Below are 7,470 nucleotides of genomic sequence, written 5' to 3'. Positions count from 1 at the left end.
CAACTGTAAGAAACAGTGGACAGCATTCAGTATACATGTGTGAAGGTTAGACATCCAGGTAAACAATACATAACGAGAATTCAAACCCTACAACTGGATAAAGAATCGGAGATTTATTTCCGGACGTTTCGAGTGACATCCATCACTCTTCTTGAGTTCGTAATTAACAATTAGTATAGAAAAGATAAAATCTTCACACAATTTGAATGACCCAAAATGGGCACAAAAATACATAACAAAATGATACGTACCTGGTTCACACATCCGTATCTCCACCTGATCTACAGAAGCAGGGCAGAGACTCACAGGCCCCGGGGGGCTGCAGAGTAGGGCTCTACTTTTGGTTCCATCTCCGACCAATGTGCTACAGTTTGACCACGGACTCGGGTCATACCAGTCTGGATTGAAACAGAGAACAGAATGAATCCTGAACACGCCGCATGGATGGTTGCAGGTTTAGTACAAACTCACACATGTGTAACTTTTTCAAGCCTTCTGGATTCAAATGTGTGGACAAGGATTTAGGTTTCAAATCACAACCAAATGCAATGCATCACCTACTACTGAAAGTAAATTTGATTCAGAATTGAAAAGTAGAAAGAATTAAAAAAAATATCTTTAGTGTCCATTAAGTTTAAGATAAATATTAGATTGTTAAACGATTCTGCATTGTTGCATGTAATTATCTTTTTTTTTCGTTTTTACTTTTGTGAACTAGATATTCCTAGAAACTTACAGTCGCAGCCCAGAACCTCCACCCTCATGGCAATGTAACTGTGCCACTGCTGAGCCACAAACCGCACAAAACGGGCAGCAACGGGCCTGGGCAGTAGGTTGGTTACGGGGGTATCACGGTCGGTGTTGCCCGCAAAGATCTGAAACGTAGACGGAAAGGTTGTATTCAGCAACTTATCACTACGAAGAATAACTATCATCAGGCTTCTATCATTACCTCCCCCCCCCCCCACTGGGCTACAGAATCTGTGGCGAGGCGCTCCATAGAGTCCTTCATTAATTAGTACTGATCACTAAGGAATCTCAGTATCCCAAGTGTTGTTGGAAACTTGGTGTTTTCCAGTTGCACAACTTAGAAAGTGGGAAGAAATAATGATTACAGCATTTGATTTTGGAGGCGTGATATAGGAAAGAAGCAGTTCTCTATTAATATTCTTTAGATGTAGTTTGACTAATGTATTGACTGTTAGACTGGGATACCTTCTCGGATCCGTCGTTGTTTTCGTAGGTAGTCCAACTAGCCCCAGTAAATCCTAAACTGAACTGTAGTTTGTAGGATGTGACCCATTGATCGTGAGTCGGGCGACCCTGGGTGGTAACACCTGAGACATGCTCGATCTCTCCTAAGTCCACCTGCAAGGCAGCAAATTTTTTGTTATAGAATTCCCACAAATGGTTAAAAGAGCAAGCACAACAAACTATCTATAACATACTAAAACATGCTTTGATACAAAGTACCAAATATCAATGAATCTACTGTACCTGTGTGTGTACATGTATGAATTCCAATGATGAACGCAACACGACAATAATGTTCTAAGTTTCCTTTGCCGAACGCAGCAGATTTTCCAAACTGTTAAAATGTTATTTACTCATCTAGTTGAATGTACCTGCAACCATTCTCCGGTGTTATAAATTTGAGCTACCCAGGCACTCCCGCCATGCAAGCGGCCGTTGTAGGCAGCCAAGGCAGCCGCATGGATAGAGGATGCATTCAACTGTTCATCACGTATGGCACCCGATTCCACACCAAGTGGATAATCACAGGCTGAGAGGGCTAAACAGATGAAGAAACAACATATAAATTTAAACGTTCGACTTGGTTTCGAATGTCCTCGAACAAATGAGTCGTGGCCTACTGGAGTCCATTTCATATCACCGAGAGGGTTTTAAATGATATTTGTAAAACATTCAGATAATTTTTAATAAAAGAATATTATGAGTCATTAGTTATAAATTTGTCAAAATATTGAAAATAGAAATGTTTCAATTCATTTTGATATTTCAGAAACAAATTTATCTTTCTTTGAATCAATTTTCAAAAATGTATGTGATTCTTTTACTGTTGAGAATATTTGCAACATTTTATAAATGGTATATTTGGGCTGTTGCCTCCAGAAAAGTAGGTACTAATTTAACCTTATATTGTCTCCTTCTGTACTAGCTGTAAAGTTTAAATTTTGGTACATTTCCTATTCACTCTTTATAATTACATTAGAATATCGTATGAACTAGACCCGGGATCCCAGGCGTCGGCATTAGACTTCTCTTGCAAAATAAATCGACAAACCTATTCAGTGTATGTATTCAGTGGATGTTCCCATAAAACGTCATAACTTGTGAGATCAAAAAGCAACAAACTACTCACGAGATGGGCAAGGTCCAGGTACAAAGGTGATATCGTCCAGTGCCATGTCGCTAGCATAGCCATCCCCTCGAATGCCTTCAAAGACGACCTATAACAGCAAGATACATTTGTTTAGCTTAGGATGACAACGTTTTCAAACACATGGAGGAAACACAATTGGACTTTCTATACATTGCCATGATAATCAAGCGTGGAACCATCACATTTCCTGACACCAAGTTCTTAAAGAAAGAATCAAACGTCAAAAAAGAAAGAATCAAACATCTTTTACACACTTTATGACATTTTCAATTCAACTACAATTGTATTTCTACTGCCGGTTGATTCTAATGAAGATTGATTGATTGATTGATTAATTGATACATGGATTGATAGTGTACCAGGTACTCCGTGGCGATGTCCATCTGCAGTACCGCCTTGAGCCAATCGTCACCTTGATCGCCCGACTTTGTCCACATAGGCACCAATGGGAAATGGTCGTCCAACTGTATGTACATGTTTAACGTGCCCATGTCGCTGCCTAGCATGTGATACCAGAAGGTGAGGCACATGGTGGGGGAAGAAGGCAGAACAAGCGTGCTGTAAAGAAGAGCCCTATCCCCTACAGCTGGGCCTGTTGCCTCTGTGTAGACGTACGTTCCACTTGTACCTAGTAGGAGAGTAGGAGTAAGGATCGTAATTACAGCGCGATTACATTTTTGGTTTCATTCTTTAAGACTTCCCTATATACAACAAAGTTGACAATGAGCGGTTAATATATTAAAAAAGAAGATAAACCGCAAGTTGTAAATACACTTAACTTCAAAAGGTTGCATGTGTTACCTAGTCTATACAATGTAAACCAAAGTAACGGACTTACTCTCGAGCGTGTGATCGGAGGAGGGCCCAGTGTCGCTAGAAGTGGTTGCTCCCTGCTCGAGTTCCCAGTCAAAGTCGTCTATTGGGCTTGGGGCTTGCGTCCACGAACAGAAGTTATCCTCAAAAGTGCAGTTTAACAGGTTGTACACTGGAAATGGCAAGGAAACCTCTATCTAATAATATGTATACATGTCTTTATCTATATCTATAGGCACGCACACACTGAATTCAAATGCAAAGATTCAGACGTATATAAGTACAGAGACTACAGACACACACGTACACACACACACACACACACACACACACACACACACGCACATACACATACACACACACACACATACACACAGATACACACACACACACACACACACACACATATACATATGTACGAGTGCGCACACACACGAACAGACATACTCCAAGGACTGACACGTTTGCACACCATGTTGTATCTTTGGTCGCCAGAGAAAAAATGAATGAATTTGATCGTACATTCAGTGAACATAGATATATTTTAGTTCGGGAATGATGTTAAAATCTACGGAAAGATTTATTAAACTTTCTCACTCCCACAGACGACCCCGACGTCCTCCGAGTGCCCACAATCCTCTACTTCCCATCCTGGATGCTGACAATCCGAGAGTCTTGTCTCCTGTCCACCACACTGCACCTCGTCCAGCCAAATCTTCCCTGTCCCTGCACCAAACGACGTTGTCTTCACCGTGATGGGTTCTAGATACCCTAGCTGAGAGCAGACGACCTCTGCGTCTAAAAGGTCCCAGCTGTCGTCACAAATCGTCCCCCATTCACCATCGTGTAGAATTTCCACCCTGCCTTCGCTGGGAGAGCTCCCTCCCACAAGGCGGATCTCTGTTGAGAAAGCGGAATACAGTCATGTAATATTACGTACAATGCTTCTACTTTGTTGTCGCTTTCTCAAAACTTGAAGTACGGGAGTGATAGAACCCAAGAAGCGTCAGAAACGTGCCATTCAACTAAACTATGATCTACTGTATTACCTTGGAGCTGAGTTGTAGATACAATCGGTGTCGTTACTGGGGACTGTGTTGTCGATGGTGACACCGCTAATGTACTCGCTTGATCACTGATTTCAACTGAAAATAGATTCGTAAAGATTTTTTATCACCAAATGTTCTAAACTCGCTATAAGTTATCGTTAAGGATTATGCCAGAGAAAATATTAACACATAAATGCTGCCAAGCCCACGGTCGCTTTTGTCCATGGCATAAGTTGCGGCAACACGTACGTACTGTACTGCTGTCTGTTATAGGTCAAGACTGCAAAGGGCGTGTATCGAGTTTCAAAGACATCTTGAAATGTGAACGTGGCTACTTACTCGAAGAGCCCCTGCAAATTGCGTACACGATTCCGTCGCCTTGAGTAGCAGTTGTTGTAGACCCGATGCCGCTATAGCTGTTAGCTATGTTGCTCGTACACTTGGTGTCCAAACAGTGGTGGAAGCCAATGAACCTGCTTCCAGAACCTGCTGTTGGGAAAGCCGAGCGGGCCACTGTAGCTACTTTACCCCAGGGGTTGCAGCCGAGTACGTCATTGATGTAGACATCAGAGTTGTACTCAGTAGCGCATCTGTGGATGGAGGAAACACGGCACAGCTAGAAAACTAACATTGAGCATGACTATGATGTTTTCGTCACCATGTCTATGTAATCAAATAGATAAAAAGGTGAATCATAAAAAAACACCCTTAATATCTCTCTGAATACGGAGGTATTGTATTCGGTCAGTGTATTTGTTTGCCCTGGTGTGTGTTCGCATTATTTGCTTACTGGAGAATGGCAGGATGTGACGTGGAAATGGTGTAACTGGAGACTTGCAGGATGGGAAGGCTGGTTTGGCCCGGGTCCAAAATTGGTACCGCAGGCTTGTTGTCCAGTTTTCAATTTCATTATGAAAATCTAATGGCAGAACTACACATTTACCATAAGCTACATAAAATGGAGCACTGATTTCATCAACAAGCTGTTGAATTGAGAAGAAAATGTTTTTCTTTCTCACTTCTGATCGAAACCTTGAACTGATGTACATAACTGAATATGCAGAAGACAGTTACCAAGAACCCGAAACTAAGTTAAAAGTTGAATGTGTATATGATGTTTTCGCGAAAATGTCTAGGATAAGATCACAATCAAGTATGCATCCTCATCTCAAATCTTATCATTTATGCAATACTCACTGTTCATAACCTCCTCCATAAACATAAAAAGACTCCCCGCAGCCGGTGGGTCTCAGGCCGAAGTCGGCGCACAGGTGTTGGTAGTCCCTGCACCAGTTGTCGCTGGCAGACAGACCGTCATTCGGAAGTTTCACTTCGATGATGAAGAAACTGATGTTTTGGTAGACCCGATTTTTGGCGCGAAGAACCGAAAAGGCATGAGCTCCTCCTGTAGAAGGAGTAGCAAATGCGAAACATGAAGCGGAGTATGATCTGTTGAATTTGTTTGTGATGAGATTTAAGCAAGCAAGCAAGCAAGTAACCAACCAACCAACCAACCAACCAACCAACCAACCAACCAACCAACTAACCAACCAACCAACCAACCAACCAAACCAAGCAAGCAAATAAGTAACGAAGCAACCAAGCAAGCAACCAAACCAAACAAACAATCCATCAATGCATTTTTTAAACAAACAGTAATAAAGTACGCCATGTGCGTTACCTGGAGGCTGAGTTAAATTAGGGGCTGTGGATACCGGCAGGGTGTTGAGTGGAGACTGTGTTGTGGGTGTTGACATCACTGAACTTGTTCCATTAATATCAGCTGAAACATATTCCAAAGATGTGCATACTCACAATGAGTCATTGTTTGATACTATAACTTTTAAAAATATAAACATAGAAATTCTGATCAATCTGCGATCGCTATCTGTCATGAGTGAAGCCGTCCTGTACTGCTGTCTGTTGAGTTTTTACGATCAGGATCGAGCATCATAAACTTTTGGGCCACAGATGAAATGTTAACGTGACTACTTACACGAAGAGCCCCTGCAAATTGCGTACACGATTCCGTCGCCTTGAGTAGCAGTATTTGTAGACCCGATGCCGCTTTCGCTGTCAGCTATGCCGCTCTTACAGTTGCTGCTATCACAGAAGTGGAAGCCAATGAACTTGTTTCCATAGCCTGCTGTTGGGAATGCCGAGCGGGCCACTGTGCCCCAGGGGTGACAGCCGAGTACGTCATTGATGTAGACATCAGAGTTGTACTCAGTAGCGCATCTGTGGATGGAGGGAAATTGCACAGCTTGAAAACGATAACTTTAAACATGTCTATGTTTTCGTTGTCATGGTTAGAATATCAAATAGATAAAGGTGAGCCATCAGAATAAAAGCACCCTTATTCTCTTATGTGTCTATACTTTTCAACCTTTTGTGAATATGCAATGACATAATTACACATTCATCGTTTGGATTACAAAAAGCTGTAAAATGAACAAAAATGAGCTGATATAGATGACTTAATATACGAAACCCACTTAGCAACAACGTGAAACTAATGTTGAGTGTGCCTATTATGTTTTAGCGACCATTTTTAGATAAGATAACAATGGAATATCGGTACCTTAAAGCTTATCATGACATACTTACTGTTCATAACCTCCTCCATAAACATAAAAAGACTCCCCGCAGCCGGTGGGTCTCAGGCCGAAGTCGGCGCACAGGTGTTGGTAGTCCCTGCACCAGTTGTCGCTGGCAGACAGACCGTCATTCGGAAGTTTCGCTTCGATGATGAAGAAGTCGATGTTCTGGTAAACCTGATTTTTGGCTCGAAGAACCGAAAAGGCATGAGCTCCTCCTGTAGAAGGAGTAGCAAATGCGAAACATGAAGCGGAGTATGATCTGTTAACATTTGTTTGTGTTAAGATTGGACCAAGCAACCAAGCAACCAACAAAGAAATCGAACAAGCAACCAAGCAACCAACCAACCAATTGGTCCCGAATCCGATCGGTCGGATGTAGTGGTAGTCGGTGGAGCAGGCCCAGGAGTGGGAACTATGTGTTCAAAGGATCATTACGGATACCATGTTAGATTACAACGAATGAATTAAAGACGCTAATGCTTTTACAAGCTAAGTAATGGAAGAAGATGGCAAATATTCTATAGTATAAGTGATAAACCCACGACATCGGTAAACGTGTGTCCAAGAGTGCCATGATAATAGGCTGCCTTTTCTAGAAGTATAG

This window comes from Branchiostoma lanceolatum, chromosome 1 (assembly GCF_035083965.1).
Source record: "Branchiostoma lanceolatum isolate klBraLanc5 chromosome 1, klBraLanc5.hap2, whole genome shotgun sequence".
Classification (NCBI taxonomy): Eukaryota; Metazoa; Chordata; class Leptocardii; order Amphioxiformes; family Branchiostomatidae; genus Branchiostoma; species Branchiostoma lanceolatum.
This window is presented reverse-complemented; position numbering follows the sequence as displayed.